At 34.9% G+C, this 23,769-nt stretch overlaps 1 long non-coding RNA gene across 1 annotated transcript; it reads right to left on the bottom strand.

The window, feature by feature from the left end:
* Nucleotides 1-3,968: 3,968 nt before the first annotated feature.
* Nucleotides 3,969-5,207, bottom strand: LOC147524476 (uncharacterized). The gene is made up of 3 exons (XR_015196974.1): nt 4,936-5,207; nt 4,341-4,450; nt 3,969-4,241 (listed from the first exon to the last, which is right to left on the bottom strand). It is a non-coding gene; the product is annotated as an uncharacterized LOC147524476 (long non-coding RNA).
* Between the last annotated feature and the right edge of the window lie 18,562 nt (nt 5,208-23,769).

Below are 23,769 nucleotides of genomic sequence, written 5' to 3'. Positions count from 1 at the left end.
GTTGGTTAAAGAAGGAAGAAAATGAATATTCAAAAAGACAAGTCTGAGAAAATAGGGTCTTCATATTATGTAACTAGAGAAAACCTTGTTCTTACTTTGCTTCTACACTTTGTTTCCGTCCTTAGCCCTTTTGTTTTGGTTTTTGACTCCTTTTGATTATGTGTTTGGAGTTCTAACTTTATTTTTTATTTCTATTTGATATTTCTTTTCTTTGGATGGAAACTTTCTTTTATTTTCTTTTTCTTTTGAAGAAACTAACTAATTTTTGTTTACACAGGTTTTTTCTCTTCTATTTTCTTCACTCATCTTATTTCTCAGACTTATCCAGATAGGTAGGCTGATTTGTGGTTTTGTGAAAAAGCTAATGAAAGGCTCAGTGGGGCGACTAGCGGAAAATATACTTAGGTCAGAATTTCTGGCTATATCGATCCAAAGAGGGCCTAAATTCTCGCTTATGATATGTTATGGTGATCAAGCAAGTGGATGTGTGATTTCTCTACTCGGATTTGACTACTCCTTTGTGTCATCACTCAGATATTTCATTCTTATGAAGCTTTTTAGGCTAGATGCTCACATGATATGTATTAAGTACTCTAACCTAGGTCTCAAAAAAATACTGCCAAGTACAATCTTAGATGCTCATGCAAGATGTTAATGAAAAGATGCAATAACTATTACCTACATATTAATCTAAGTTTCAAAAATTAAATCCTAATCCAAGTACTATGTGAGATTTCTAGATTAATATCATCATGGAGAAGGGAACAATACCATTATCACTAAGTGCATATTATAAATTATATTTATGATTTTTAAAATTTTATAAAGAAAAGTGCATAATTTACATTCTAAAAGTGCCTAATTTATGCAAATGTTTCTATCTCACCCCCAAACAATCGAACGCTTTGTCCTCAAAGTGTAAAGAGATAAGGAAAGAATTAACCATAGAAATGTGGCAAAAATTGGCAGTACCTGTAACAACAATATTATAAAGATGATATGATAACCTGAAGCACAATTAAATTGTTATGTACTAACTAACATAAACTTGACTAGAGTAAATGACAGGCAAAGGGTAGCAAAAAGTTTTGAAATGAAAGACCAAAATACGCCACCCCCAAACAAAATTTGAAAACTTTTTTTAAGTTTGAAAATTTTTGTGGCCTATACTCTAGAAAGGTGGTATTGTACAAAAACTTGGGTCTTTTTAAGTCAGATTTCCTAGACTTACTAATATATGTTTATGTTTTTAAAATTTTAAAATTTTTATATGTTTGATTTTTGGAAAAACAAAATTACGAGGAAGAAATAAAAAAAAATGAAACTCACTCCATAGAGAAACACTACTTAAACAACGAGAAAAAGTGCAAGAGATGAATGCGTGAGTCACATGAAACATGGGCTAAAGATCCAGCAATTACAACCACTCAATCCAAAAGGAGGTTACCTTAAAGGTGCACTCCTATAATATAAAATTGCAATGGAGTACACCGAAGAATACAATGAGTCTTTTATAGTCAGATACTCGAGATTTTATCTAATATATATTAACATGCAGTTTACCATGTATCAATAACCGAAAGAGTTGTGGGTCTTTCCGTAAATAATTAACAAATAAAACACCCCCAAACAGAATCAAGCACCAAGACTTCCTACGACGTGACTTAGCGGAATGAGAGTGAAGTCTAATGGACGTAGAACGTAATTGAGCGTGTACTCACTTCTTTTTCCTCCAACGAACGGGCACTACAAAAAGAACGACTTTACCCAACTGACTATGGTTGTCGCGAAAGGTATTACCTGACAGACCAAAACTGCCGCAAGACCTTCATAAAATGCTCGGTCGGCATAGGCTTCCGAAGGTTTTTATTGGTCAAAACAGGCTGTCGGGGTTGAGGATCTTTGCTGACGGACATTCCTGCTGTTAATAACCGTCGAATATGCCGGCTGTCAAAAACCGTAAGATAGTTGCTGCTGTAAAAACCGTCGGATATTCCTGCTGCTAAAAACCGTAGGATATTCCTGCTGTTAAAAACCGTCGGATAGTTCTGCTGTTATGAACCGTCGGTTAGACCAGCTGTCACCAACTGTCGAATATGCCAGCTGCTAGCCGTCGGGTAGTTTGCTACTAGACAATTTTTATCTGTCGGGTATTAGTTCTTTATTTTAAAAAAAATATTTCTTATAATAATTATTTCAGGTATCCCAACATTACATTCTTTCCTGCACCAATTACATTCTTGCAAGTTCCCACTCAAATGCTACAAACGCCAATGTATTCATAAAGAAACAATGTGTTCATAAAAAAAAAACAAGAATAAGACATGTCGTTCACTAAGTATATATATTACTTCCTTCAGAAACCAAAAATCAGCACCACACCATCTGTCTTGCAACCAGTCCTAGTAATCTCTAGTACCCTAGCAATGACTAAGCACCAATTGTTTAGCAACCTGCTAAAATTCAAAATTAGGACTGGTCAGCTCTAAAGCACATAGTAACACCACCATTGAATGTCTAACCAGCTTGCATCTCTGACATGGGCCACTAGATCACTTGACTATCACAAGATTACTAGTAATGTCTCTTGGGAGATGTATTTGATATGCCTCTAATAGAAATCTACCTATTGATCATGGAGGGAAACATAATTTCTTATGAATGAAAGTAAATCGACTAAAATGCGCCTTTCTTGTTGAGCCTTGCCTAATATGCCATTTCTCCAATCCGGCTGGCAATGCTCAATCTTCAACACATGACCCATTGATAATGTAGTATAAAACGACTGATTCAATGACTGATTCTCATTGGAAAATGGAGTTGAATTAAGAATATGCATGCTACCACTACAAAGCATCACTAGCAGTTTCTTAGGAAACATCCATCCACACAGAAGCTTAACACTAGAGAGAATACATAATACTAAGCGCATAACACTAGAAAGATCCCAACATCACAATTATTAAAAAAGAGCTACACTTACTTAGTATCTACCACAAGTAGAAAGGGCGTGCAACAAAAATGGATAGATGAAATTATAAATTAAAAACAACCACAAGTTCAACTAAAAATCTCAACAGTAGGAATGAATGAAAAAAAATGAGGTGAAGAATTTCATCCGGTAAACTAATCCTTATATCTTCACCTTCACCACAACTTTGTCCATTAAACAATTTAAGCGTTTTAGAAATCAATGATGAACCACTTTAGTGCATCACAATTATTCTCTTTATAAGTTAACCTGCAATTGACAGGAAATATCACCACACAAAAAAAAAAAAAAAAGAATAGCAGTACTTTGCTCTCTTTAAAGCTTTACACATACAAAAAAAAAAGAACCATGCTGAAGAGAAACAAGATCTACGACACATAAACCAACACAAGTACTAGAAATATCTTGAAACAAGAGCATATACTAAAAGATCATTGGAAAATAAGAAGGCAAAACAGATCAGAAACAAAACAAGGTGTACATACCTATCTACCATAAGCACATAGAAAATAAACATTTTTGTAATTAGCACGTGGTCTTGGACTTTGGGAAGCTCACAAATACAATAATTAGCATCACGAATATAATAGTTAGCATCATGAAATATAGTTGGGGACTTGGGGATAATATATTAGCTCAAAGTTGCAACTTAAGAATTCAAATTACAGGGAATTAACCAGAATAAAGGAAACCTTCAATGGATATATTTCATACTGCAGCAAGCCCAACACCACTAATTGATGAAACCAATTTAAGGCCATTAGTTTATGGACTTAGGAAACTAGTAGCTAGTTACTGAACATAAAAGAAAATACAAGTGAACATACTAAGAAGAGCACTAAAAAGACCCCCAACACTTATCTCCAAAGACCAAGAATATTCACCCCTACAACAAAATATTATTATATATGAAATCAAAATTTTATTTTAAAAACACTAAAAAGGAGTGAATTTGTGTATTTGGTTGAGTGTGAGAGTGAGTCAGGCGAGCGCTTCAGGCACACTTAAGTAAAAAGAAGGTAACTAGAACAAAAAATGAAGGTAGGGGGTGTTTCGTGTGTGTGTGTGTGTGTTGGGGAGAGAGAAGGCGGTGAGAGAAATAAAGAATACACACTTGTAACAGTGTCAGCTATGCAGACAACGTAGTTGCTTCTGTCTGTAAGGTTTGAACTTCGTGTTCCAATTCTAAGATATATACCTCATATTTCGTTCCTTGGAACGAGCTGCTGATTGCCAATTAGCCAAAATCCTACACCAATCAGTTTAAGAATAGAGTGTTAACATCATCATAACATTCCCTTTAGTCTATACCAAATGCTACAGAACTGAAAATTGGAAGAAAGACTACCATTTGGCACGTTTGGGGTCCGCTGACGCGATTTCAACAAGTTTCTCATTAGCCATTATATTTTCAACTTTGGGCCATTGAACTATGAGCTCCCCATTCACAAATAACTCCTGACAAAAAAATAAAAAGGAAAAAACAGAAAGATACACTATGAATAAATGAGTCATCAATAAAAAGCAAGGCACTAAAGTTTCAAAATATTCCACTTACCTAGGAAAACAAGAAAACTTCTAACTAACCACAAAAATGTTTCAAAGACAACTCTAATGAGTGAAATGGCTAGTCACAACATCTATACACTCGCTCACAAACAAAGTTGTGGACTCAGATGAGCCAATAACAAAGCATTTACGGGGCTGTTCATTTTAAGTCCAGATTTCTTAGCATGACAGATGGTAAAACTTACATTCCTATATATTACAGAGATATCATAGACTCGTAGTTAGTTTGAATGGACAAATCTTTAAAAAGATCTATAAAATGATGTTATACATGGGTAGTAACTAGTATCTAGTAGTAACTAGTCACTAACATAGTAAAACACCCAATGCAAACTTCAACTATAAATTTGGCATATTTATAAAAGAAAACTAACCAATTTCCCATCAACATTTCTGATTGTATTCTCGGATAAATTTGGTTTCTATTTAACAACATCTCCATCCCCATTCTTGTTCTCCTCAACAAATGTGGATTTCGATAAACCATCATTTTCTTTTCCTTCAACTCCATTAGTAACCTACTTAATGGGATTTTCCAATTCCGTCTCACTACCATCATCTGTAGTAGATAATACTCTAGCCATGTGCTCCGTTGTCTCCGGCAATGGTAATTCTACACAATAAAACCAAACACATGACTCAAATAATTCAAACACCACCAAATTTGTTAAATAATTTACTTACCTTGAGTAACATAATCGATTGAACTGTCTGAATCCAATAGGTTCTTTGACTTCTTTCAGTGTATTTAATGCTTCCTATCAATAAACAAGTAAATCAAAACCAGATTTGACTTTTATAGTAGCAATGATGAATCATAAAGTACTTGATTAAACAATTTCAATTTCCTCGTCTCACTTCCCAAACTCTGTAATTAAAAACAAGCCCCAATCAACAATCAATAATCAAATATATTAAAATAATATATAAAAAATAAAATGAATGTACTAGAGATGAACCATCTTCAACGAATTCGCTTCTAGCTGGCACCTAAGAAAAATGTAGTTAGTTAGTCCCAATTAATTAATAAATTAATGATATTCTTTTATTTTCTTTTTAAGAACTTACATGAAGACGAGGAAGAAGTGGTGAAGCTAGCTTCTGAGTTTATCGGTGTAAAGAACAATTGGAAACCTTCCTACTGTCCCAGCCATGTATGAATGAAGAGCACAGTCAATGTGAGCTACATGCCCACAAATATAGTTCTCGCCAACATTTTTTGAGCACCTTATAAAACTATAACCTCCTTAAGCCCAATCAATGCTCCTAGAACAAAGAATACAACAACAATCACGACATAAACCAGGTTCGCTGCAGTAGATCTCGCAATCCATGGCTAGTAAAGAGTCGTTTCTTGCTTCCAGATTATGGTTTCACATTCTATTCCGAGCCTTACAAGTCATACCAATATCTGATTCATACCTAGAAAGTTCAGGCACAACTTCTTTATATAAATATGCATACTCGATATATAGAAATGATACCAATGGTTAAATCCAAATCACATACTTACATTAAAAGTTTAAAACGCAAGCAGTTAAAGATAATATGAAAATAGTTTACAAGCAAGAAAAGCTTTAAGAATCAATCAACTACTGAAGTTAACAATATTAGAGTAGACCCAGAGTAGAAGACTTCAGATGGTTAGGCATGAACTACTCAACGATTATACAAATTAAATCAAGCACTGATCTCATGCATAATATGGCCTTAAAACTGGTAAAAACAAAAACAGGTAAAAAAAGGAACACCCAGTTACCCACACTTACACAAAAATTAGAATGACTAGTTGAAACTCGGAAGCAGTGGCACCAAGGACAATCATAGGTTCAATTGTCTGCTCATGGGGTGTACTCAGTTAAACATGGTTCTAAGTTGAGCCTGAACCAAAACATCTACCCAGGGACAGGATAAATATTTGATATCATACATGCCAAACACTAGACATGCAGGACTCAGGTCCATCATTCAAAGCCTTGTAAAAGTTCGAGAGGGGTCTCTCTGTCTCTTGAGCCATTGCTACAGATGTGGTGTGTGTGAATTTCTAGATAGGCGTGTGGTATTGTGTCTACGGTAAATATGTAAAGCAAGTTTATGCGTACCAGATCTTAATCTCATACAATTTTAAGTCTAATATGCAATCAACCTAATTTAGCATGCAAAACAGCCTGATTATTACTAGAAATTTAATCCTCTTATAGCGCCTTCAATAGCCTTGAAACACGTCTTTATACTACTGGAATTCGTATATGAGTACTGTTCCAGGTCCAAGAGGTGGATTGTGAAGTCCTGTAAAAAGTTTGCCCTGATCAGTATAACTTGGAGGGCGGGCGCGCTCTGTACTATTGGTATGAGGGCATGTCTTTTTACTATGGGCTTCGTGTTGGGCCTGGATGTCAAGCCTATGGTCGGATGGTCAAACGGGCTTTGGTAGTGGGTGGGCTTACTAATTTTACTACTACAATCTTTGCAAACCAACGGCCAGGCCACTTAAGAATTGAGGGAGGTTGTCCGTGTGTGGACGTTCCTTAATTAAATAACCCTAATCCTTTAAGTTTTCTAGACACCGTATAGTATGAAAAAATTATTATAAAATATTATATTGGGTGGGTATACGAGTACTGTACTGTACTCATGAGGTAATATTGCACTTACTGTAAAAAAAATTAATTTATTCTACTGAAACTAGGGGGTGGGCGCGCTTTGGAATCGGTTAATTTGGGTGCGGGTCGCGCCTATGTGTTTGAGCACGGGGCGCGCTTGGAACAGGCAAATTAAGGGCGTGAGAGCTCTATACTATAAGCAGTTGGTTGGAATTTTTCCAGTCAAGTCACTTTAGTGCAAGGAGTTAGATTCTCAACTCGTATGCACTCAGACAGTAACAGAAATATTTTGAAAAAATATGAACAGTAAAAATAGGTTAGGTTTGGGAAAATAGTGAAGACAGTTTTTTTTTGTTTTTCAATCTAAACACGTGATACGTAAACAAATAAGATGGCAGCGACACCATTTGATAAGTATAAAAATAGTTAAACACTAATATTAATGCTAAATAACACTAACACAACATGTGAATTCAACCAATTTAATCTAAGGAAGGAACACATGAGAGTAATGATTTGAATAAGAAATTAACTACTATAATGATACTACGAATTTATACTAAATTAACTTAAACAATATAAATATGTGAATCAAAGATAGAGAATGTTAGGGAGAGAATTAAATCTACTTTTCAACTCCTAGAAGTGTTAGAATAGATTGTTGAGAAACCCTAATCTTTATATTCTCACTAAAAGCTTAAATATAAATCTTAAACTTTTATGATCCCTAATTCAATTATACCATCTCTAATCATAATCAAATTAGCATGAGAGGAAAGTTTGTTTTCCATTCTCATGGCAAAACTCACAATCCTCTAGTTTAGACTTTTCTCTTCTTTTCTCTAAGTTAAGAAAAATCCAAACTTTAAACCCTAATCAACAAATCTATTCTAAACAAATCAAGTCCTCTTAAAACTTCATTAACGTCCCTCTAATAGGAATTTAGCTTTGATTCATTGGACGTATTAAACTAAGACAATGAACTAAAGACATTAAAAGTAAAGAGAATAATGGAATTTAACTAAAGCTTTTATTGAAGAAGGTTTAATGGAGGCTACATGATAAGTACGTTTTGATAGTGTAAAAATAGTAGTTTAAACACTACTAGCTAAAACATGCAAATCAAGTTATTATAATACTCTCTAAACATGTTGATAGAGAAGAGCAATCATGTTCTCCACTCTTGCTTGCACGTACTTAAAACGAATTTAGACTAACTAAACTAATTCACTAATGAGAGAGTAATATTTTAGGCTATGAAAACAGTAAATAAATATGCTAAAATAGAGATTTAAACTATGAGAAAAATATAGAGAAAGTAATAAATCCACATAATGATTAGTTTCATGCAAGAATCGAATTATTCATTGAAAAGATATCGTATTTAGGTTTTCACGCAATGCTCCAGCCTAAAGCCTCAAACTTTATCATCCCTAGCAACAACCTACATATCTATAGTCATTATTACTAGCATGTAGGATTATTACAACCAAATCTCTCGACTTAACCATAACAATCCCTAGTTTAATTTACTATACACTTATTTTGGAAGTCATATAATAAACTAAACCCATTGAAACTATTCCTCATTAGGTTTCATAATCACTCCCTCTAATAGGGGGATTAACCTAATATCATTGGATTAATTAAACTAAGACAAGAAAAATAAGACATAATAATGTAAAGACAATAATTGAAATTACCTAAACAATAGAATAAAGACATAATGTAAATAAGAATTAAATAAATACTATAAACTAATTAATTAACTAAACCTAAACTAAACTAAAGAGGGAGAAAGAGAGAACCTTAAATTACAACTAAACTAAAGAGGGGAGTAGCCAAGTTTTGTTTAGCCTTAACCCTCTTTATATAGGAGAAGGTTAGGGTTACATTTTCGTGCATGGGCCAAAAAGGGGGACTTTGGGCCTCTAATGTGAGCCCAAAGTCTATTAGGTTAAGTCTAAAGAGGCCACAGCTGCTATAAATTATTTTAGTACCCATTTTGTCCACTTTTATAGTTCGGATTGGGGAAAATCCAAGTCCATTGGAAAGCTTGTTCCGAGACGGTTGTTTTGATATAAAGTAAACCCAATTTCGAGGCCCGAGTCCAAAGATACACCTATTTGAAGTTATGTTGACTTTTCTATTATTTTTCTACCAGAATTGACTTTGACTAGGCTTGAAAAAGGCTTTTCTTCATGATTTTTGGGCTTTAAACGCAGAACTTCCTCAACAATCATCTTGACTCATTTTCCATGCAAAATGACATCTTTAAGCACATAAACAACTTCAAGACCTGAAATACACAAAAATACATAAACAATACTAACTCTTATTTATTATAAACATAATTGGCCTAAATGTAATACTATTAAGGGTTTAAACTATACTTTTGAGTGCTTATCACACCAACCCCAAACAGCATTTTGCTTGTCCTCAAGCAAACATGAGAAATAAAAATAGATAAGTGGCAAAAAATGTGGTCCTAACTAATCTCGTTCCGCAGAGTGCGATTGCATTGACCATTTGCAATAAGGCCTTAAACCACGAGGAATTCCCAAGTGGACGAGTTATAGCCTCATGAGAGTTTTCCAGAGAAGATACTCACAAACTTCATTTATACTATAACGACTAAGAAATAAAAGTAATTGTCCCTTAATTTTATCTCAGAATCTGTACATCTCACTAGCAGTTAAACAAGGATCATCAATTTAACTCCTAAATTAATACATGCATAATGATCAAATCATCTTAGGATAAACAACTATACAATGAACTATGCTATGAAATGCACTGACAGGTCAATTTCTGAAACTTTTGGAATAACGTCCTTAAGTAGGTCCTCACAATTTGTCAAGACAAAAATACTCTGATTTTTCTACTCAAGTTTTGCTCACTCTAGTGTGTAGTGGGCACACGCTTCCTCACAATCTCAATGACAATCTAAGGAAGCCGAGGTCGATCAAACACATCTACCACTTACTATTACACCAACCTATTCCTAATTGAGCTAGAGGTCTTTATTAGGTGATATGGGGTGTAGGTGTTAGTTAAAGAAGGAAGGAAATGAATATTCAAAAAGGCAAGTCTGAGATAATAGGGTCTTCAAAATATGTAACTAGAGAAAATATTGTTCTTACTTTGTTTCTACACTTTGTTTCCATCCTTAGTCCTTTTATTTTGGCTTTTAACCCCTTTGATTCTGTTTTTTGAAATTCTAACTTTTTATTTTATTTTATTTTTCTTTTCCTTAGATGAAAACTTTCTTTTCTTTTTCTATTTTTTTTTCTTTTGAAGCAACTAACTAATTTTTGTTTACACATGTTTTTCTCTTATCTTTTCTTCACTCATCTTATTTCTCAAACTTATCGAGATAGGTAGGCTGATTTTATTTTATTTTTATTTTGTTTTATTAGGTAAAGGATTTGTGGTTTGTGAAAAGGCTAAGTGGGGCGACTAGTGGATAATTACTTATAGGTATGAATTTTTAGCTATATCAATATAAAGAGAGCCTAAATTCTCGCTTATGATATGGTATGGTGATCAAGCAAGTGGATGTATGATTTCTCTACTCAGAATTTACTTCTCCCTTGTGTCATCACTTAGATATTTCACCCTTTTGAGGCTTTTTAGCTAGATGCTCATAGGATATGTATTAAGTACTCTAACAAAAAATATAGCCAAGTACAATAAAAAATGCTCATGCAAGATGTTCGTGAAAAGATGGAATGACTATTAGCTACATATTAATCTAAGTTTCAAAAATTAAATCCTAATTCAAGTATTAAGTGAGATTTCTAGACTAATATCATCATGGACAAGGGAATAATATCATTATCACTAAGTGCATAATATAAACTATATTTATAATTTTTATACGATAATTAATACGTAATATACAACCTAATATGTGCTTCAACATTTACAATGTGTTTATATACCACCCCCAAACAGAATCATGCTTTGTCCCCAAAGTATGGAATGAAAATAAAGGATATATAGAGAGTACCATATAAATGTGCTTGTAAATGGGAACACATGAAAAAGAAGGTTAATCTATACTAATATAAAGAAATAAAAACATACACAATTCCTATATGAGTTCCACCCATTATGGGGATAACATGAAATATTAAATAGGGCTTGGGACATAAGTAGACTCTAACAAAAATAAAATAATATCATACGTTGACAAATCAAGCATGCGCATATCGTGGCTCTTATAAGATTAGCTTATGAAATTCTGTTAAATAGTGAAAATTTACAAAATTAAGGTACCTAATTACATTATTAAATCAACAAGGCACATGGGTTCTATATTTCGATATATACATGCAATTTTAATATGTGAACATACAATGTGCTAAAATTAAATATACCACCCCTAAACAATTTGGAAGAAGGGGGTTCATCAAATAATTCAATAGAACAATTAAATTACGTACCTAACTAACCTAGAGCATAATTTAATAGACTCAACTGGAGTAAACATGAAAGGCAAAGGATGGCAAACAGTTTTGTTTGAAAACTCTTTTTAAGTTTGAAATTTTTTGAGGCCTATACTCCAGAAAGGTGGTATTGTACAAAAACTTCGGTCTTGTAAAGTCAGATTTCCTAGACTTAATAATATATATTTATGTTTTTATATATATATTTTTATTTTTGTAGGTTTTATTTAAAAAACAAAAATTATGACGAAATAAAATGAGTCGTTTATAGTCAGATACTCGAGATTTGATCTAAAACAAGTATTAACATGCAGTTTACCATATATCAACAACCTAAAAAATTGCGGGTCTTACAATAAATAATTAACACAGAATGCACCCCCAAATAGGATTAAGCACCAAGATTTTCTATGACGTGGCGTGGTGTGGCAGAATGAGAGTGAAGTCTAATGGACCTAGAACCTAATCGAGCATGCAATTTCTTATTTTTCCTTAAACGAAAGGGTGTCCAAGTGAATGATGGTGAGAAAATGGATGGTCGTGGAAAATACTTGGAATATAGATAAGTTTTAGAAGGAAGGAATGAAAAAAATGAGAAAGTTTCAGGTGGTTTGTCCTTGGGTATTACTTCTTCACCAGATGGGTTTAGAAAGTCATGAAGATCAGGAGGAACAAGAAGGTTTACTGCAAACTGAAGGTGTTTTTGAAAATGTGGATGGAGGGGAATCGAGGAGGTGGTAAATGATTGGTATTTATTAGGGATTAGCTCAGGTGGATGGTGGTCGGGTGGTACTTTAGGTAGTTCTTGAGAGGGTGGATCATCACGTGCTCTTAGAAACTCGTCGAATTCCTCATTTAGGTTCTTCGTATCCACATAATTGTGGTATTCATCTGCATCTTTGAGGAATTCATCTATCTCTTTCATTGTGAGATTGACTACATCTCTCATAATGTCGGAAGGCAGGGTAGAAAATTCTTCCTCTATTTCAGTTATGTTTAGGGAGCCAAAATTGTGATCTTTGTCTTCTTCCCTAAGAGGGGTATCTACTAGCGTGGGGATTAAGGCATTGGCTGCACTAATGTGATATACAAAACTCTCAATAGACTTCACTTCTCCTTCTACAGGCAAACCTAGTTGTCTATACTTGAGTCTAAACATGTTAACCTCTACAAAAAGATTTCCAAAGGAAATAGTCATTGATCCATCTCGACAATTTATTTGGGCATTAGTAGTTGCTAAGAAAGGGCACCCTAAGAAGATAGGAATAGAATCATGAGCAACTGCTGTGTCAAGAATAACGAAATCATCCGGGAAGTAAAAATCCTGAACTTTAATGAGAATGTTTTCAACTACACCTTTGGGATACTTAATAGAATGATCAGCTAACTGCAAAGTCATTTTGGTCAGTTTTAGTTCATGGAGACCTAGCTGTTTATATAAATAAAAAGGGAGCAAGTTAACACTTGCCCCTAGGTCTAATAGTGCAGTTGTTACGAAGTTATCGCCTAAGATGCATTGTACAGTAGGACGACTAGGGTCTTTGTACTTAATGATTCTGTTATATTCAGATAAGGATGGGTATTGTTCAGTTAAGAAGGCTTCTCTAGGTATGTTAGTTTCCTCTTCGTGGTGCACAACTCTTTTAGAAATGTAGTGTGTCCAGGTAGACTTTTTATAGCATCTAGAAAAGGTAGGTTTATAGTCAGATTTTTAAACACTTCCCTAATCTCATAACTAGTCTCAGGGGAAACGGTGGTTTTTCTCTATACTTAGCATAAAGGTCAACAATATTATTAACCTTGTCTTTATCTTTTGTCACTTTCCAACTAGGTTTCCATATTGTAACCCCTACAGATGTAGGATCATCAATTTCTATTTGTAAGGTTTTCCCTTTTGGTTTGTGGTTGGACTAGAACTTATACAGTTGTAGGGTCTTCAGTTTCTATGACAGTATTTGGTATGATTTCATGCTTAGTTTGCGGGCAATCTTTAGGCATAGTCACTTGGTTATCAAGTACTTTACCCGAACGAAGGGTAGTGACTGCATGTTGGTCCCCTTGGTTTTTATTACCATTACACTGAATAATGTTTACTTCGAAGGCAGTATTTGTTGACTTAGGGTTAGGCACTGCTTGACCTGGAAACACGCCTGTTTGTTTATTATTTTGGTTAGAAGACAACTCAAGTACCTTTTGGCACAATGCCTGTATCATATTATTTTGTTGTTGTTGGTTTTGTATCATGGTTAATAATAAGTCATCTTTTAATGGGTTAGCCGGTTATGTGGTAATATTAGGGGTGACTAGGACTAAGGTTTGTTGAGTGTTTATGTTATGATGTTGATAGTTCTGGGTCATGGGCACTAAACTTCTATTCTAGTCACCTAATTCTCCTTGTCCTAGATGTTGGTTATATTGGTGGAAGTTTGTAGTGGGCCTAACGTTTTGATAATTAAAGCATGAAGGTATAGGTTGTTGTTGTTGATTATAATTAGTGTTATGAATCCATTGTGTGTTAGGGTTAGTGAAAGCGTAATTGTCTACGGGTTGTGGTGGAGGTGAACCATAGAGTAAGGGACAAAAGGAATTGGTATGGTTGGGATTAAAACAGACATTACATGGAATAGTGTTTATGTTCAGGACCGGATTGGGTTTCGATTCTTGTTTGCTAATAGAGAGGGCATCGACCTTACATGTGAGGGATTCAATTAAAGATATTAAGTCAAGGTTGGGTGTTTCCTCAACTATGTTGGTTGCCTTAGCTGTTAATGAACAAGTATTGGAGCGGGAGTACTCACTACCTCCCCAGTTGCTCCTATTTGTTTATTGATCTTCTAAGAAGATATACGCATCAGATGCGCTTTTACTTACAAAATTTCCTCCGTTCATGATGTCTAGAGTCATCTTATCGTATTGTGAAAGACCTTTGAAGAAAGCACGAACTAGTGTGTCTTTTCCAAGATTATGATGGGGATATTCTGTTAGAAGATCAGTGAAATGATTCCAAGCCTCAGAGAAAGATTCTTGAGGCTTTTGGTGAAAGAAATGAATATTTTGAAGCATCTCATCAGTCTTTTGTGGTAGGTAGAATTGTTCCATAAATAATTCAACTAGTTTTGCCCATGTGTGGACAGAGTTTGGCTTTTGTGTTGTTATCCAAGCTGCTGCTTTGTCAGCTAGGGTGAAAGGAAACACTCTAAGTTTTATTTGGTCAGGACCTACTTCAAGATGATGGAAGGTGATTAGTACTTGTTGTATCCTACGTAAGTAGTGATAAGGTTTCTCATGGTCTAGCCCATGAAAAATAGGTAGTAAATTAAATATATTAGGGGGGTTTCTAAATCTCCCGTAGTATCTGCAAAAATTATGCAGGACTTAAGTCCATTGTTCAATGCCTTATAAAAATCAGAGAGGGGTCTTTCTGCTATTTTTTCACTTATTGCTACAAATGTAGTTGTGGTGGGTGTAGGTGGTGTGTGTGTGGTGATTGGTGAATTTCTAGATAGGCGATGATTTCTGCGTGTACGATAAACTAATATAGTAGGTTTATGCGTACCAGATCTTAATCTCATGCAAGTTTTAAGTCTAATAGGCAATTCCTAATGAACATGCAAAAATAGCCTGATTATTACTAGAAATATAATCCTCTGATAGTAATTTGAGGACGTATAGAGGTGTTACCTAGAGCGTCCTTGCTATGCGTATAAGTAGCGTCTTCAACAGCCTTGAAGTACGACTATGTTACTTGAACAATTATACGAGTACTAGTCCGGGTACACGATGTGGATTGTGAAGTCTTGTAAAAATATTAACCTTATTAGTTTTAAAGTTTTAAGAATTAGGAAAAGGCTTTACTATGGGCTTCATGTTGGGCCTGGATGTCAAGCCTGTGAAACGGGCTTTGGTAGTGGGTGGGCTTACTAATTTAACTAAGATTAATTAATTTTTTTGTATTTTTTATCAAACCAACGGCCAGGTCACTTAGGAATTTGAGGGAGGTTGTCCATGCGTGCACGTTCCTTAATTAGAGAACCCTAAATTCTTTCAGTTTTCTAGACACCATTTAGAATGAAGATTTTTTTTTTTTTTTTTTTTTTTTTTTTTTTTTTGTAGTTGATAGCATACGAATACTGTATTGTACTCGTGAGAGAATATTGCAAATAATATTTAAAAATTAATTTACTGGAAGTAAACTAGGGCGTGTGCGCGCTTAGAAATAAGGCAAATTGGGCGCGGTGTGCGAGTTAAAAAAAAGTGCGGGCCGCACTTATCAAAGGCAAAATTGAGGCGCGTGCACTCATGAATTAAAGCTAGGGTTTGAAATTTTTAGGGTCAGGTCACAGGGGGGCAGGGAGTTGGTTGAACAACTCGTACGAACAGTGACAGAAAAATTTGAAGAAATTACGAACAATGTTTTCAGAGTGTGTTTTCTGAATAGTAAAAATAATGTTTTGTAATCTAAACACGCGTAATGTAAACGAACTAGATGGCAAGCGGCGCCATTGATAACAACTAAGGAAAATTAGATGTGAAAATAGGTTATTTAACATGCTAATTTCATTTTATCAATCAATAATAATACTCTCTAAAACAGTTGTTATACAGGAGTAGTCGTTTTCAATCCACACTAGTTGTACGTTAGCTACTTGAATGCATGTTAGATTGATAAACTACTTACTAATAAGAGTACTAAGTTATCAAAATAGTCGATTAAAGGCATGAAAACAGTAAATAGATGATATGAGAAGAGATTATAAAGAAGTTAATCCACCATGCGACTTAATTGGCTATTAGTTTAGTCATCGATTCGGTTTTCTTGATCCCTAGCAAACAACCTACATCTCTATAGTCATTGTTTGACTAGCAAGAGAGATCAACACCCCCACAAATCTCTTTTATGGGCTTTCTAATCTCTAGCCTTTTGTTATGAGTTCTATCTCTAGAAACTCACAACAAAGAACTTGAAACTCTATTGCAAAAACAATCATAAACTAAGAACTAATCATCCTCACATGGCTTCATAAACAATATTTAGCAAACCCTCATATACTAAACATCTTCTAGCAAACACCCTCACATACTAAACATCTTCTAGCAAACCCTCATTAGTTTTAGTTTTAATAATTTCTTCTCTCAACCTCTTAGTTATAATTAGTTTTAGTTTAGTTTAGGGTTAGAATAATTTAGTTGTAGCCTCCATTAGAACACCTTATCAATAAAGCTTTTAGTTATTATTCAATTCCTTTTATTATTATGTATTCCTTTTATTGCTTTAGTGTAATAATTCCTATGACACAAGGCTAAACCTCCATTAGAGGAGGTTTATGATGCCATGTGAGGATGAGTAGGTATTAGTATTATTGTTTTGCATCAAGAATGTAAGTTCTTCATTATGAGTGTCTAGAGATAGAGCTCATAACAGAGAACTAAAGTTTAGAGCCACCGCCAAAGATATTTGTGGTGAAGCTAAACTCTCATGGTAATGAAGCCTTCATCCGAAAGGACTTGGTGTTCACTAGGGATTAACACAAGCGATTCGATATTAACTAATAATCAATTGAATCGCATGGCAGATTAAACCCCTTCTAATATCTTCTCTTGTCATTTAAATTCACTGTTTTCACCTCATATCTACTGTTTTGACTCTCACTAGTAAAACATATTTCTAATCTAGACTTGCATCCAAGTAATGTACAACTAGAGTGGTACAAACACGACTACTCTCCTCTTTATCACATGATTTAGAGAGTTTTATATCATGATAATTACTGTTTCTCCCTCTTCATAATCTACTGTTCACACAATTATTGATAAGTCTTTCTGTTCCGTTCCATATTGCTCCACACCTTTTTGGAGTTTTTATTCTAAGTAGAGAGTTTTATATATTGATTAGTACTATTTTCACATATCTAATCTACTATTTTTTAGTTATCAAAACTTCTCTTATCAATGGCACCACTTGCCATCTTGCTTTGTTACGTATTGCGTGTTTAGAATAATCAAAACTGTTCACTATTGTCACCACCAAAACACTGTTTTCACTGTTCACGATTTTCCGAAATATTTATGCTACTGTTTTAGTGCATACGAGTTGAGCAACCAACTCCTTGCACCTTCGTGACCTGACCCTAAAATTTTCAACCCTGGTTATTTACTTGTGAGCGCGTGCACACCCTTAATTTGCCTTAACAGAGTGTGACCCGCATTCTACTGCTCAGGCGTGACACGCGCCCAATTTACCTTAATTCTAAGCACGCACGAGCCCTAGGTTAATTACAGTTAATTAATTTTTTAATATTATTTACATTATTCTCTCATGAGTACAGTACAGTATAGTACTCGTATGCTATCAACTACAAAAATTTTAAAAAATATTTTTCTCATTCTAAACAGTGTCTAGAAAACTAAAAAAATTGGGTTCTCTAATTAAGGAACTTGCACTCATGGACAACCTCCCTCAATTCTTAGGTGGCCTGGCCATTGGTTCAATACAAAAATACAAAAATATTAACAGGCCTAACATCCAGGCCCAACACGAAGCCAATAGCAAAAAGCCTAAACCTTATTCTTAAAACCTTATCACTAATCAGGGTTAACTTTTTACAGGACTTCACTATCCACCTCGTGTACTTGGACCAGTACTCGTATAATTGTTCAAGTAACATAAACGTGCTTTAAGAATGTTGAAGATGCAATTTATACGCTTAGCAAGGACGCTCCAGGTAACACCTCTTCACATCCTCGAATCTATTGTAAGAGGATTCTATTTCTAGTAATAATCAGACTATTTTTGCATGCTCGTTAGGAATTGCATATTAGACTTAAAACATGCATGAGATTAAGATCTGGTACGCATAAACCTGCCATATTAGTTTATCATTGACGCAAAAATAATCGCCTATCTAGAAATTCACACATTACCACACACACCACCTACACCCACCCCAACTACATTTGTAGCAATGGGTGAAGAAATAGCAGAGAGACTCTGATTTTTATAAGGCTTTAAACGATATACCTGAGTCCTGTATAATTCTTGCAGATCCTATGGGAGATTTTAGAATCCCCCCCCCCCCCTCCCCAATATATTTAGTCTCCTACCTGTTTTCCATGGGTTAGACCATGAGAAGCCTTATCAACACTTACGTAGGATACAACAAGTTATTACTACATTCCATCATCCTAACGTAACACATGAACAAATAAAGCTAAGGGTGTTTCCTTTCACCCTAACTAACAAAGCAGCAGCTTGGCTAACAACACAAAAGCGAAACTCTGTCAACACATGGGAATAGCTAGTTGAATTATTTATGGAACAATTCTATCCACCACAGAAGACTGATGAGATGCTACAAAATATTCACTTTTTTCGCTAAAAGCCTCAAGAATCTTTTTCTGAGGCTTGGAATCGTTTCACTGATCTTCTAGTAGAATGCCCCCATCATAATCTTGGTAAAGAAACACTAGTTCGTGCCTTCTTCAAAGGCCTATCCCAACACCATAAGGAGACTTTAGATATAAAGAACGGAGGTACTTTCTGATAGGGTTATATACTAAAAGCATTACTTTTGTATTAACTTTTATTCTTCATTTTTTGAATGAGAATCATATAGGCAAATGTTATGCATATTATATATGTTATTAGTTATATGCATGTGTCTAATACTTTATGTTGTAGATGATATGGTGTGAACACACAGAAGATCATATCATCAGTACCTTATAAAGTATAAGTAATCATTCACAACCTAGATGGATTTGGACAAACCATTAGTACGGTTGTAGTATAATCTAGTATTAGTCTATCTTGACTATAAGATTACACTAGTACACTTTGTGTGTATTGAACAGGACCAAGTGAGGTTGTTTCTCTTTATACTGACTATATAAGAGAACAAATGCCTCTGTTATTATGGATGTTTGTCCTCTTAATCCGGATATAATAATGGGCACTTATGTGCATTGTGTATTACCTTAAATCATCAATGAGTGAGATTCATGTGTGAATCAACAAACTCGATGAATTGGGTAATGACATTGTATGTAAGGTGTGCTGTTGATTATAGAAGGAATCAGCGTGACCAAGAAGAAGTCGGGTTGATGATGTCCTCTTGAGGAGCTCAAAAAAAGATTGTCATGTAAACCCTACGGTGGATTTATTCCGACATGACAATGAGGTTGAGAGTGGTACTACTCAAGGACATAAGAAGTTGATTAATGTAGTTGTCGATAACTTGACTTAATCAACGGACATTCGATATCTTAAACACGGGGAGATCAACGAGCATATAATATGGAGCCCATAAACGCTGACACGTAATTTGGGATTAGGGCAGTAGTGCAACAATGGCTTTTAGTGGAATAAGCCATTTGTTGACGGACTTGGGCCGTGTGTTCTGGGCGAACATGGGAAGCCCAAGCCCGTCAGGAGGCCCAACCCTAATTTCTCCTCATGGTCTCTGTTGTAGCCTATAAATAGAAAACTCTCTCTCTGGCCGAAATTCACTATTCACTGTATTAGAAAAAGAGGCAAGGAAAGATAGATCCAAAATTGGATCTAGCTTTGTGAGAAAGAAGGGGATTGGTAGATCGTTGCCCACACAACGTCCAATCTATTCTGAAGGAATACAACAGAAAATCAAGGTCAGATTCATAAAGCTTGGATTCTCAGAGTTACTAAATCGGATTCAAAGGTATGTTTTCTATCCAAAAATCGTGAGAACCCATTGATTCCGCTGCGCATGGTTCTTGCAGTTTGTAGAAATATTCATTCTGAAATAACGGTTCCTACACTTTCTTAAGTAAAGGAGCCAAATATGCGTATAACTTCTTAGATAATCAATCCAAGAAAAGTAACAACTGGGAGGTAACGATTACTCCCGCTCCACTTCGTCTTCTTCAACAGTTAATGCAACTAATATGTTTGAGGTAAAACAAGATCCTGAACTTAGAACTTTAATTGAATCCCTCACTCATAAGGTCGATGCCCTCTTTGTCAATAAATAAGAAGTGAAACCCACTCCTGTCATGAACATAAACTCTCCTCATTTTAATTTATATTTTGGTTTTGAGCATTCCGACTTTTATTATTCTCTTGTCTATGAACAACTAACACCATAGCCAGACAATGTCTACGCTTTTAATAACAACCCTAACACACAATGGAAGGAAAACACTAATTATAATCCACAATAACAAGCTACACCTCCAGGTTTTAATAATCAAAATGTTAGGCCCACTACAAACTTCCACCAATTTAACCAACATCTAGGACAAGGACAATTAGGTGACCAGAATAGAAGTTTAGTGCCCATGACTCAAAACTATCAACATCCAGACATTAACACTCAACAAGCCTTAGTCCCAGTCACCCCTCCTATTATCACATAGCCGGCTAACCTATCAAAAGATGACTTATTATTAACCATGGTACAAAACCAACAACAACAAAATAATATGATACGGGCATTGTGCCAAATGGTACTTGAGCTCTCTCCTCACTAAAATAATAACCAAACAGGCGTGTTTCCAGGTCAAGTTGTGGCTAATCCTAAGTCAACAAACACTGCCTTTGAAGTAAACAATATTCAATGTAATGGTAATATAAACCAAGGGGACCTATAGGCATTCACTACCATTTGTACGGGTAAAGTAGTTGATAACCAAGTGACTATGCCTAAAGATCGCTCGCAAATTAAGTATGAAATCATACCAAATACTGTCATAGAAGAAGACCCTACAACTATAGAAGTTCCAGTCCAACCACAACCAAAAGGTAAAACCTTACAAGAACCAATAATAGAAATTGATAATCCTACACCTGTACAGGTTCCAATATGGAAACCTAGTTAGAAAATCGCAAAAGATAAAAACAAAATTAATACTACTGTTGACCCTTATGCTAAATAAGAGAAAAACCACCGTTTCCCCAGAGAGTAGTTATGTCTAAAAAGGACGAGAATTTTGATGAGATTAGGGAAGTGTTTAAAAATTTGACTATAAACCTACCTTTTCTTGATGCTATAAAAAGTCTACTTGGACACGCTATGTTTCTAAAAGAGTTGTGAACCACGAAGAGGAAAATCAACATACCCAAAGAAGCCTTCTTAACTGAACAATATCCCTCTTTATCTGAACATAACAGAATTGTTAAGCATAAGGACCCTGGTCATCCTACTGTACAATGCACCTTAGGCAATAACTTCATAACAATTGCTCTATTAGACCTAGGGGTGAGTGTTAACTTACTCCCTTTTTATTTATATAAACAATTCGGTCTCCATGAACTTAAACCAACTAAAATGACTTTGCAGTTAGCTGATTGTTCTATTAAGTATCCCAAAGGCATAGTTGAAAACATTCTATTTAAAGTTCAAGATTTTTACTACCCAGCCGACTTCGTTATTTTTTACACAGAAGTTGCTCATGATTCTATTCCCATCATTTTAGGGCATCCTTTCTTGGCAACTGGCATTGCCTAAATTAATTGTCGGGATGGATCAATGACTCTTTCATTTGGAAATCTTTCTGTGGAAGTTAACATATTTAAACTCAAGTATGGACAACTAGGTTTGCATGTAGAAGGAGAAGTGAAATCCATTGAGAGTTTTGTATATCACATTAGTGTTTCCCCTATTTTCCTTCCCACACTAGTAGATATCCCTCTTAGGGAAGAAAACAAAGATCACAATTTCGACTCCCTGAATATAATTGAAATAGAGGAAGAATTTTCCACCCTGCCTTCCGACCCTATTGGAGATGTAGTCAATCTTACAATAGAAGAGATAGATGAATTCCTTATAGATGCAGATGAATACCATAATTATGTGGATGCGAACAACCTAGATAAGGAATTTGACGAGTTTTTAAGAGCTTGTGATGATCCACCCTCTCAAGAACTACCTAAAACACCACCGACAAATCATCCACTTGAGCTAATCCCTTATAAATACCAATCATTTACCACCACCAATATTCCCCTCCCTCCACCTTTTCAATGGAACTTTCTATTTGCACTAAACCTTCTTGTTTCTCCTGTGCTTCATGACTTTCTAAACCATCTTGTGAAGAAGTAACACCCAAGGACAAGCCACCTGACACTTTCTCATTTTTTTCATCCCTTCATTCTAACACATATCCAGATTCCACATATTTTCCATAACCATCCATTTTCTTACGATCATTCACTTGGACACCCTTTCGTTCAAAGAAAAATAAGAGAGTGCATGCTCGATTAGGTTCTAGATCAATCAGATTTCACTCTCATTCCGCTAAGCCACGTCATAGAAAATCTTGGTGCCTAATTCTGTTTGGGGGTATTTTCTGTGCTAATTATTTATGGAAAGACCCACAACTCTTTAGATTGTTGATATATGATAAATTGCATGTTAATACTTGTTTTAAACAAAGTCTTGAGTATCTGACTATAAACGACTCATTTTATTTCGTTGTACTTTTGTTTTTTCCAAAAATTAAATATATAAAAATTAAAAAATTAAAACATAAACATGTATTAGTAAGTCTAAGGAATCTGACATTAAATGACCCAATTTTTTGTAACATACTGACAAACTTCTTTTTGTGTATGTAGATGGTGTATGGTCGTTGAACAAAATAGAAGAGTATCAAAGCCTAATTATCCCTCAATAAGTAAAGGATGAGTAGGGTATCATTCTACTTTTAAGTGTATGTTATGTGAAGGACAGGACTGGAAAAGGGGTTTGAGGGATTAAAAACTATGATTGTAAAGATTTAAGATTCTAATGCTAAACTAAACTAAATTAACTAAACTATTGATAATTTATAAGAGAGGGAATTCAAAAGATTAGAATCCACCAATACTTTTAATCTATGACCTTCTACTTCATGGTTGTTCTTACAAGTAGACTACAATTAGGCAATCGAGCGAGTGTTGATGCCCTCTTGGACGAAACATCGTTAACAATTAACTCTACTTAAGGTTGTTCCTATGTTTATGCTATTAATATCTTCTTTCCTTTTATGTAAGCTCGGGCAGCCATTCAATGTATTACCAAGAGCAACATCAAGGAGTACATCCTAATAGGGCGGCCATTCAATGAATCACCACTTAAGGCAAACACAAAGAATACTTCCCCTAGGCAGCCACTTCCTGAGCTACCCCTTCTAAGGCAAC

This window comes from Coptis chinensis, chromosome 1, assembly GCF_015680905.1.
Source record: "Coptis chinensis isolate HL-2020 chromosome 1, ASM1568090v1, whole genome shotgun sequence".
NCBI lineage: Eukaryota > Viridiplantae > Streptophyta > Magnoliopsida > Ranunculales > Ranunculaceae > Coptis > Coptis chinensis.
Note: the sequence above shows the minus strand (reverse complement) of the source record. Positions and strands in the feature narration are given on the sequence as shown.